Below are 12,221 nucleotides of genomic sequence, written 5' to 3'. Positions count from 1 at the left end.
GAGGGCAGGAGCTGGATCTTCTTCACTCACCTCCCTGTGGTGCTCCAAAGCCTCATGGGCACTCCCTGGAAAGGTGTTGAGCAAGCTGTGGCAGTTCTGCCTTGCCTGGCCAGCTGCAGTTCCCAAACTGGGCAGGGCTGAGCTTGCAGGCTGCGGCTGGGGCTGGGGGAAGAAGGGAGGCTCACCAGTGTGGGGTAGTATTTCCAAAAGTCCCCACCACTGAGCCTAGTTTGGGTCTTTTTTAGAGCTGGGTGTGGAGAACTCCCTGCCTGGGTGCTGAACCCACAGACAGGAATCAGCGTGCTTGGCCATCCACCTAGTTCAGTGGCATCCATAAAATGGCTGCTTCTGGAGGGCTGGGCAGATGGGGCTGGAGTTCAGGCAGCCTTGAAACCCTCCTGCTATTTTCCTAGTGACCCAGATTTGTGGCCAGGTGCCGATCTCACTCCTGGCTGGTTTGACTGTATCTAGGGTTTCCAGTTTTAGCAAATAAAAATACAGAATGCCCAGTTCAATTTAAATGTCAGATAAATAATGAATAGTTTTGTAGGGTAAGTATGGTCCATTCCATCTTTGGGACATACTTACACTACGACATTATTTATTGTTTCTCTGCAAATCCCATGTAACTGGACTCCCTGCATTTTCCCTGGCAAACTTAGCTGGAGCTTGTCCAGACGCTGGGGACTGGAAGGGATTCAATCTTGGGGTGGCGGGGGGAGAGGTGGAGAGGGAGGGGACGGCTCCCACCCAAGGCACTTTGAATTGATGTCAGAACAATGGCAGGGGTTGTTCTGTTTTTCTTTGCATAGAAAAAGAGCATTCCATGTCACTCAAAAAGAAAACAGAGCAGTGGATTGCAGCTCTGCCTTGCTCGACTGATGTTGACCCAGAACATGCCTAGACTCTGAAAGGGATATTGACTCTTAGACAAGTGGCTCTTTCATCTTTCTCTGCACCTCGCCTTCTTAGGGTTGGTGCCCACCACCCAGTGGCCCTTTTGGAATATGCTCGGGATGGGATGTGCAGTGGCCATTTGCCTCTCCAGAGGTCCCTGTTCTGCTGAGTTATTCGGATGTTCCAAGTACAAAGACCACTTGGTCAAGTGGCCTGATTGGCAGGCTCAGGAACAGATGTTATAAAACAAAGAAGGGTAGTTCAATTTCCCGAGCACCTGTGAAGCATCAGGCCTTTTATGTCACACAGGTTCTAATCTTCACAACTCTGAGAGGCCATACCATCATTCCCATTTGACAGATGGGGAAACTGAGGCCCCTCAAGAAAAAAGCCTTGTGTGTGGTCATATAGGAAGTGAGAGGTATGGCTGTGGTTCAGACTTTGTTCTCTCTGAATCCAGCACCTAAACTCTACCCCATCCATCCCCCTGCTCTGTGACCCTTGTGCCTACCAGCTTTCTGAATCCATGCTCCAGGTCTTGGTTTCCCTATTTGGTAAATGAGGGGGGGACAGATGAAGTGATTCTTGAGGTCTTTGCAAAGATTGTCTTTAGGCACTTACCATTTTCATGCATTTGCTAGTTGCTTGGCTTAAAACCCAACATTAAAAAAAAAAACTAAGATCATGGCATCTGGTTCCATCACATCGTGGCAAATAGAAGGGGGGAAAAGTGGAAGCAGTGACTTTCTTTTCTTGGGCTCCAAAACCACTGAGGATGGTGACTACAGCCATGAAATTAAAACATGCTTGCTCCTTGGAAGGAAAGCTATGAGAAACCTAGACAGCATATTAAAAAGCAGAGGCATCACTTTGCCAATCAAGGTGCATATTGTCAAAGCTATGGTTTTTCTAGTAGTCATGTATGGATGTAAGAACTGGATCATAAAGAAGGCTGAGTGCCAAAGAACTGATGCTTTTGAATTGTGGTGCTGGAGAAGATTCTTGCAAGTCCCTTGGACTGCAAGGAGATCAAATAAGTCAATCCTAAAGGAAATCAACCCGGAATATTCATTGGAAGGATGCTGAAGATGAAGCTGCTATACTTTGGCCACCTGATGCTAAGAGCTGACTCATTGATAAAGACTCTGATGATAGAAAAGATTGAAGGCAAAAGGAGAAGGGGACAGCAAAAGATGAGATGGTTAGATAGCATCACTGACTCAATGGACATGAGTCAGATCAAATTTTGGGAGATATTGGAGGACAGAGGAGTCTAACAGTCTATGAGGTCGCAAAGATGGGGCATGATTTAGTGACTGAACAACAAAAGTTGTTGGAAAAGACTTCTGAGGTTGTTGTCCTTTGTCTTTGTTTTGCCGAAAGTTTTCACTTTCGTCTCAGGTTCAAAGGATTTGTTAACAAAATAAGCCACTCTATATACAAATAAATAATACAGTTATTTATTAGAGAATTATCTAGCTTACTTTCAACATACTAACATTAAAAGAAAAGAGAAATACAAAGAGAGAAGATACATCACCAAATTGGGTTTTGACCAACATCCAGACTTAATCAGTGCTGGGAAGTCCCGTGTCACAGCACATCTGGAGTCCCAGTTGGGAAGAGGGTCCCAGGCAGCACATCCTCTCCATGGGTAAGACTTCAAAGATTGCAGTTTGGGTTCCTGCTTATAATCCCAGTATTCTTACCTGGAGAATCCCATGGATGGAGGAGCCTGGTAAGCTGCAGTCCATAGGATCGCAAAGAGTCAGACATGACTGAGCGACTTCATTTTCACTTTATAATCGGATGCAAACTGATATCATCATCAATCTGTGACCAAAATGCAAGCCTGGTTTCCTGTTAACGCTGTTTGTTTTGTCTTGCAAAGCTTGAAAGTGAAAGTGAAAGTGGCTCAGTCATGCCTGACTCTTTGCAACCCCATGGACTGAGTCCATGGAATTCTCCAGGCCAGAACACTGGAGCGGGTAGCCTTTTCCTTCTCCAGAGGATCTTCCCAACCCAGGGATTGAACCCAGGTCTCCCACATTACAGGCAGATTCTTTACCAGCTGAGCCACAAGGGAAGCTTGTAAAACTTGGAATGTTGTTAAGCCTGGGGCTTGGTTGGCCAGGTCTCTGGTTGGCCAGGTCCCCTTCACGGGCTCAACAATCTCAAGATTCCTCCCCCATCTTATCTAAGGTGCTGCAAGTCTTGTATTCACAGCAAGCAGGTTAGAAGCAAGGTCAGAGGCCTGCTCTGCATTGTCTCTGAATCCTAAACAAGACTATTTATTTAATTTCCATAACAGTCTTAGAGCAAAAAGACTGACAAACATTCATATTGCAACACTTAGCCAGTAACTCCCTATCCCCTATAGCACCTTTCATAAAAGAATGTTGCCCATATCCTGAAATATATAGTATAGTCCATTCTTGGGACTCTGACCTTTAACAGTCCATGCCTATAGAGACAAAAAGTTGCAGTACAGAGAAGAACATTTATTATTCTTGTTGGAAGTTTATAGGAACATCCTGACCTGATTCAGACACCAAGAAGTTTGCAACAACCAAACTCGCCCATCCCTCCCCTGGCCTTTAACAGTGCTTTGCTGACCCTTTGAGAATGTCCGAGTTTTGGGGGCACGAGTCACCCACCTCCTTGCTTGACCTTTCTCTCTTCCAAACTCTAGCATTTCAATTTGTTTGGCCTCACCGTGCATCGGGCACAAGAACTTGTCTTCCTTCAAGTCTTAGCTTAAATATCATCTCCTCCAAGAAGCCTTTATTGACCTCCCTGGCTAATGCCCACCCAACCCTGGTTGTTCTCTTGCAAAGTCTACATAGTACTAGTCACTACTGAAATCAAGGCATGTGTTTGTTTTCATGGAAGTAAAATTCACATAACCATCTTAACCTGGGCAGTTGAGTGACAGTTGGTATATTTACAATGCTATGCAATCATCACTCTACTAGTTCCACAATATTCTCATCACCCCAAAAGGAAACCCCATCCCCGTTAGCAATCACCCTCCATTACCCCGTCCCCGGCCCCTGGAAACCACTATCTGCTGTCTGTCTCTAGGGATTAGCCTCTTCTGGACAATACACATAAATGGCATCATACATTATGTGACCTTTTTGTCTGGTTCCTTTCACTCGGCACAGTGTTTTCAAGATTCTGGCATATTATAGCAGCTGTCAGTACTCCATTCTTTTGCATGGTTGTATTATATTCCATTGCATGTATCTAACACATTTTGTATTTCCTAGTCACAAGCAGATGGACTTTGGGTTGTGTTCACCTTTTGGCTATTGTGAAATTTGCTGTTATGAACGTTAGTGCACAGGTTTTTGTGTAAACATCTGTTTTAAATTATTTTAGGTCTTTAGCAAGGAGTGGAGTTGCTGGGCCAAACCATGACTCAATGTTTAACTTTTTGAACAACTGCCAAATTGTTTTCCCAAGTGGCTGCACTCCTTTACCTTCCCAGCAGAAATGCACAGGGGTTGCAATTTCTCTACATCCTTGCCAACAATTGTTATTGTCTTTTTGATTATAGCCGTCCTTGTGGGTGTGAAGTAGTAGGTCATTGTGGTATTTTAAAATTTCTTCTGTGCTTCCCTCCCGAATGTGGGATTCACAAGGCCAAGGGTCACATCTGGCCTGTCTTTTGCTATACCCAGCTCCTGGCCCTGGCACAAGGAAGGTTCTCAGCACCCAGAGGTCAAGTCATTGCATGAGTAAAATTGTTCTCGCTGAATCCTCCACTCACAGGGCCTGGCATAGAGAAAGCCAGCAGTGGCTGTGTGTTGTTTGTCCTGACGCAGTGGCCCTGTGATGTGGTTTGGCCCCTGGGAGAAGGGGCTTGTGAGGACCACCCAAAGGGAAGGATCGCGGCCTTGTGGGTTGGGGCTCAGAGTGGTGGTCCTGCCCCCATGGGACCTGGAGTAACAAGGCGGGGACTGGAGTAGGGGCTCAGTCCATGACAAAGATCCCTGTTCCAAGTGACAGTTTTCAGAGAGGTAAACAAGAGTAAACAAGGCTGCAGCACCCCCAGAAGCACTGGTTCACAAGGGGAAGTCCCTCTTCATAACTCTGCCTGTAGCAGCCCCTTGGAATGTTACTTCTGGCCAGGCTTCCCCATCTCATGTTGCCCTTTGGGATTTGGAGACCAGACTCTGGGCTAACAGCCTGGGGAGACTGCACCTCTTTAGCTGGAGCTTCTGGTAATTATCTCTCAGTTGCAACCACAGGGAGGGGGAGCTCCTCTCACTGCCTGGTAGGGGAGGTGTAATAGAGAAGAACAAATGTGACTCCATATTGGATCTGCTTCTTTTACTTTAACCTTTGTATTCTATTGCTTTTGCTACAAGTTAAGAATATTGTACATAGCTTGAAACATACAGAATGGCCCATCCTCAAGGCTCTGACCTTTAAGAGTATAACACTTACCCATTCATATACAGATAAAAAGTTTTGGAACAGAGAATAATATTTGCTGGAGGCTTATAGGAACATCATGACCTGACCTACCTGGACAGCTGCAAGAACAAAGGATTCTGACACTGAGAAGTCTGCAACAACCAACCCTACTCCCTCTCTTTTTAATATAGAAGAAGACTGAATACTTTTATAAATACAACAGTATGTTGTACACCTGAAACCAATATAATGTTATATGTCAATTATATCTAAATTATAAAAAAAGTAGTAAAGTATTGGGCTTCCGTGATGGCTCAGACAGTAAAGAATCTGCCTGCAATGCAGGAGAACTACGTTAAATCCCTGGGTTGGGAAGATAACCTGGAGAAGGGAATGGCCACCCACTCCAGTATTCTTGTCCTGGAGAATTGCATGGACAGAGGAACATGGCAGGCTACAGTCCATGGGGTCACAAAGGGTTGGACATGACTGACCGACTAAGCACACACATACAATAAAGAATTACTTTATTTCAAGGTTCACTATCAGTTCAGTTCAGTTGCTCAGTCGTGTCTGACTCTTTGCAACCCCATGAATTGCAGCATGCCAGGCCTCCCTGTCCATCACCAACTCCTGGAGTTCACTCAGACTCACGTCCATCGAGTTGGTAATGCCATCCAGTCATCTCATCCTCTGTCGTCCCCTTCTCCTCCTGCCCCCAATCCCTCCCAGCATCAGAGTCTTTTCCAATGAGTCAACTCTTCGCATGAGGTGGCCAAAGTACTGGAGTTTCAGCTTTAGCATCATTCCTTCCAAAGAACACCCAGGACTGATCTCCTTTAGAATGGACTGGTTGGATCTCTTTGCAGTCCAAGGGACTCTCAAGAGTCTTCTCCAACACCACAATTCAAAAGCATCAATTCTTTCTAAATTCCATATATATGCGTTAGTATACTGTATTGGTGTTTTTCCTTCTGGCTTACTTCACTCTGTATAATAGGCTCCGACCCAGAGGGATGGTATGGGGAGGGAGGAGGGAGCAGGGTTCAGGATGGGGAGCACATGTATACCTGTGATGGATTCATTTTGATATTTGGCAAAACTAATACAATTATGTAAAGTTTAAAAATAAAATAAAATTAAAAAAAAAACAAAGAAAACAAACAAACAAACAAAAAAACAAAAGCATCAATTCTTCAGCGCTCAGCTTTCTTCACAGTCTAACTCTCACATCCATACATGACTACTGGAAAAACCATAGCCTTGACTAGATGGACTTTTGCTGGCAAAGTAACGTCTCTGCTTTTGAATATGCAGTCTAGGTTGGTCATAACTTTCCTTCCAAGGAGTAAGCGTCTTTTAATTTCATGGCTGCAGTCACCATCTGCAGTGATTTTGGAGCCCCCCAAAATAAACTCTGACACTGTTTTCACTTTTTCCCCATCTATTTCCCATGAAGTGATGGGACCAGATGCCATGATCTTTGTTTTCTGAATGTTGAGCTTTAAGCCAACTTTTTCACTCTCCTCTTTCACTTTCACCAAGAGGCTTTTAAGTTCCTCTTCACTTTCTGCCATAAGGGTGGTGTCATCTGCATATCTGAGGTTATGCATATTTCTCCTGGCAATCTTGATTCCAGCTTGTGCTTCTTCCAGCCCAGCGTTTCTCATGATGTACTCTGCATATAAGTTAAATAAGCAGGGTGACAATATACAGCCTTGACATACTCCTTTTCCTATTTGGAACCAGTCTGTTGTTCCATGTCCAGTTCTAACTGTTGCTTCCTGATCTGCATATAGGTTTCTCAAGAGGCAGGTCAGGTGGTCTGGTATTCCCATCTCTTGAAGAATTTTCCACAGTTTATTGTGATCCACACAGTCAAAGACTTTGGCATAGTCAATAAAGCAGAAATAGATGATTTTCGGGAACTCTCTTGCTTTTTTGATGATCCAGCAGATGTTGGCAATTTGATCTCTGGTTCCTCTGCCTTTTCTAAAACCAGCTAGAACATCTGGAAGTTCACGGTTCACATATTGCTGAAGCCTGGCTTGGAGAATTTTGAGCATTACTTTACTAGCGTGTGAGATGAGTGCAATTGTGCGGTAGTTTGAGCATTCTTTGGCATTGCCTTTCTTTGGGATTGGAATGAAAACTGACCTTTTCCAGTCCTGTGGCCACTGCTGAGTTTTCCAAATTTGCTGGCATATTGAGTGCAACACTTTGACAGCATCATCTTTCAGGATTTGAAATAGCTCAACTGGAATTCCATCACCTCCACTAGCTTTGTTCGTAGTGATGCTTTCTAAGGCCCACTTGACTTCACATTCCAGGACGTCTGGCTCTAGATGAGTGATCACACCATCGTGATTATCTGGGTTGTGAAGATCTTTTTTGTACAGTTCTTCTGTGTATTTTTGCCACCTCTTCTTAATATCTTCTGCTTCTGTTAGGTCCATACCATTTCTGTCCTTTATTGAGCACATCTTTGCATGAAATGTTCCCTTGGTATCTCTAATTTTCTTGAAGAGATCTCTAGTCTCTCCCATTCTGTTGTTTTCCTCTATTTCTTTGCATTGATTGCTGAGGAAGGCTTTCTTATCTCTTGTTGCTATTCTTTGGAACTCTGCATTCAGATGCTTATAACCTTCCTTTTCTCCTTTGCTTTTCACTTCTCTTCTTTTCATAGCTATTTGTAAGGCCTCCCCAGACAGCCATTTTGCTTTTTTGCATTTCTTTTCCATGGGGATGGTCTTGATCCCTGTCTCCTGTACAATGTCAGGAACCTCCGTCCATAGTTCATCAGGCACTCTATCTATCAGATGTAGTTGCTTAAATCTATTTCTCACTTGCACTGTATAATCATAAAGGATTTGATTTAGGTCATACCTGAATGGTCTAGTGATTTTCCCTACTTTCTTCAATTTAAGTCTGAATTTGGCAATAAGGAAACCATAATCACAGAAACCAATCACTGAAACCATAATCACAGAAAACTAGTCAATCTAATCACATGGACCACAGCCTTGTCTAACTCAGTGAAACTAAGCCATGCCCTGTGGGGCCACCCAAAATGGGCGGGTCATGGTGGAGAGGTCTGACAGAATATGGTCCACTGGAGAAAGGAATGGCAAACTACTTCAGTATTCTTGCCTTGAGAACCCCATGAACAGTATGAAAAGGCAAAATTATAGGATACTGAAAGAGAAACTCCCCAGGTTGGTAGGTGCCCAATATGGTCCTGGAGATCAGTGGAGAAATAACTCCAGAAAGAATGAAGGAATGGAGCCAAAGCAAAAACAATACCCATTTGTGGGTGTGACTGGTGATAGAAACAAGGTCTGATGCTGTAAAGAGCAATATTGCATAGGAACCTGGAATGTTAGGTCCATGAATCAAGGCAAATTGGAAGTGGCCAAACGAGATGGCAAGAGTGAACGTCGACATTCTAGGAATCAGCGAACTAAAATGGACTGGAATGGGTGAATTTAACTCAGATGACCATTATATCTACTACTGTGGGCAGGAATCCCTTAGAAGAAATGGAGTAGCCATCATGGTCAACAAGAGAGTCCGAAATGCAGTACTTGGATGCAATCTCAAAAACGACAGAATGATCTCTGTTCATTTCCAAGGCAAACCATTCAATATCACAGTAATCCAAGTCTATGCCCCAACCAGTAATGCTGAAGAAGCTGAAGTTGAATGGTCTATGAAGACCTACAAGACCTTTTAGAACTAACACCCAAAAAAGATGTCCTTTTCATTATAGGGGACAGGAATGCAAAAGTAGGAAGTCAAGAAACACCTGGAGTAACAGGCAAACTTGGCCTTAGAGTACAGAATGAATCAGGGCAAAGGCTAATAGAGTTTTGCCAAGAGAACACACTGATCATAGCAAACACCCTCTTCCAACAAAACAAGAGAAGAGTCTACTACACATGGACATCACCAGGTGGTCAACACCAAAATCAGATTGATTATATTCTTTGCAGCCAAAGATGGAGAAGCTCTATACAGTCAGCAAAAACAAGACCAGGAGCTGACTGTAGCTCAGATCATGAACTCCTTATTGCCAAATTCAGACTTAAATAGAAGAAAGTAGGGAAAACCAGTAGACCATTCAGTTTCACCATGGATGACCCTTAAAAGCATTATGCTATGTGAAAGAAATCAGATATAAAAGGCCACATATTCTATAATTTCCTTTAAGTGAAATATTCAAAACAGGCAATTAAACAGAAACAGAAAGTAGATTACTGGCTGCCAAGGACTGGGAGTGGGATGTGGATTAATGGTTTGATAGGCACAGGGTTTCCTTTTGGGATGATGGAAATGTTTTGAAAATAGGTAGAGATGTTAGTTGAATAACATGGTGAATATACTACATGCCACTGATTTGTTTTAAATTGTGGATTTTATGTCATGAATTTTTAAAAAAGCAAATTCTCTATCCAATGCCCCTTTGTCCTCAGGATGGCAAGTCCTCATTAGGGTTCAGTTTCAGGCAAAGGTACAAAAATGGTAGGCAGCTTCATGCCAGGAATCACTAGGCTTTGGCATAAGAGCCCACCCAGGCCCTGTCACCCTACTAACAGCTCAGGGCCATGGAGCATCCCCTACCACGGCTTCCTGGCCTTTGTCTACCACCTAAACTTAAAATATCATTACACCCACTTCAAAAAATGTTAACAATAAGGAAAGTTATTAACTCATAACAGGAAGTCCAAACATAGGGCAGGCCCCACAAGCATTCAGATTTTTCTGCCCTTCTTCGCTGTCAGCCATAGCATTCATCCAAAGGCTGACTCCCCCAGGGTCCCTCATATGGCAGCAGATAGCAGCCCTGGCTCTGTGTTGTCTTGTTTGCATCCATGGATGAAAGAGCCAATAAAGGTTCTGATGAGCCTGCTTAGTTCACAGGCTCACACCTGGATCAGTGGCTGTTTTGGAAGGAAATGCCATGTGCCATTTGGCTTGAATCTAGGTTCCCGCTTTTTACTTGAACTTCCCAACTGTGGACGTGGCCAGGCCCCTACCCAGCCCTGGGCTGAGTCAGGCCTTCTCTTCTTGGGGCTCCCCCAGCCACTGGGCTACCTTATCACAGCACTGCTGCCACTGTCTGTTCATGGAGGTTTTTTCTCACTTTCTCTCTGGGATGATGAGACCCAGGGGTGGGGGCCTTCTCCAATGCTCTGGGGCCCTAGGGACTGCCCCAGAAGAGCTGCTTTGTATTATTTGCTGAATGAGGAGAGGATAAGTGAGTGGCTGGGTGGGTAGAATGCTGGGGCTAGGAAGGAGTGGGGGTGTGCAGAAACCAGAGTTGAAGTGGAATGTGCCTGTGTGTGAGTGCTTGCAGCAGCTTAAAGTCCCCAGCACTATCCTCCCACCTGGAAGTCCTGAGCTGCAGCCACAGGGAGCCCTGGGTGACCGGAGGTCGGGTTGGTGTGTCTCCTTTAAGTAGCTGGGCCCACACCAGTTCTGACCCATTCTCCCCTCCCTCACACTGGCCTTTCCTGGCCACTGACCTCACCCCTCCTTCTCCAGCCTGTCCTTGTGTCACCCTCTGGATTTGACATGCACTGGCGCCCTCTGGTTATGAATAATACTCCAGGGTCATGTTAAACGTGCCTGTGCCAGGCCCTGCTTCTCTTCCCAGATGTGCAGTGATATAAGAGTCATCACCCGGATTCCCAGAGGGCGATGGGTTGGGGTTTCAGACAGAGGGGCTGCTGCCTGAGGGGTGGCAACTCTGAGGCCCAAGTCAGGGTGCAGTGCAGTGCCAAAGCTGCAGGCCCTCTTTCCAGGGAAATCTTAGGTGCGTCCCTCTAGAAAAATGAATGACAGGACTTGCTATAGCTGGGAGTTGGGGACAGGAACCCTGCCTTCTCAGCTCCCCATCTCGTGCTCCATGGACCCTGAAGCTCTCAGCCTGTGCTCAAATCTCATCTCTGCCACTTAGTCATTTGGTGCCCTGAGAAAGTGGCCATGGCTTCCTAAGCCTCTGATGGACCATCTGTAACTGGATGGGAAGGGGAGAGCCAGGAGTCTTTGCCTCCAGGGATTTTTGTGAGCACTGCTTGGTGTGCTCAGGGAGGCTGCCTGGCACTCCTCCCTGCATTCTGAGGACCCCTTCAGAGTGCAAGCCCACTTTTTCTGTAGGCCCCCCTACCCTCGCCTGGCCTGCTTCGTATCACCTGTGTTCCCTCCCATCTCAGAATCCACCATCCTCTTACTCGTGTGACACGTCTCTGTCAGGCACCCACTATCATAGAGGCATTGAGCTGGGCATGGAAACCTTCATGGCGCACTTAGGATCATCCAGTGTCGGGAGAGCTGGACTAGGAGAACCTCCTTCTCCCACCTCCCACTGGTGCCATGGGTCCATTCACCTCTCCCCACGGCCCCTGTACTTGCTGCAGGGGAGGCTCTGGGGTGTGTCCTGATGCCCCTGGGAGAAGGCAAATGATGCTAAGTTAGTCTCTTGACCCCTACCTTGGCCAGGCTCATCTGTCCATGGGATTTGCCAGGCACAATACTGGAGTGGGTTGCCATTTCCTCCTCCAGGGGATCTTCCTGACCCATGGATGAAACCCAGGTCTCTTGCATTGGCGGGCAGATTCCTTACTGCTGAGCCACCAGGGAAGCCCCTCATGACTCTTATAAGGGTCCCATTCATGAGGTTCCACCTTCATGACATCATCTAGTCTTAATTACTTCCCAAAGGCTTCACCTCCAAACACCATCACATTGGAGGGAAGGGCTTCAACATACAAATTATGGAAGGACACAGACATACAGTCCAGAGCAGGCCACTTCCCCTGCCGCAAGCATAGGTGTGGTGAGTTGGGGGCATGCCCCTCCAATGAGACACCATCTCTTCTCCCCACAGATCCCTGAAC

This window comes from Bos indicus, chromosome X (genome assembly GCF_029378745.1).
Source record: "Bos indicus isolate NIAB-ARS_2022 breed Sahiwal x Tharparkar chromosome X, NIAB-ARS_B.indTharparkar_mat_pri_1.0, whole genome shotgun sequence".
Taxonomy (NCBI): domain Eukaryota; kingdom Metazoa; phylum Chordata; class Mammalia; order Artiodactyla; family Bovidae; genus Bos; species Bos indicus.
This window is presented reverse-complemented; position numbering follows the sequence as displayed.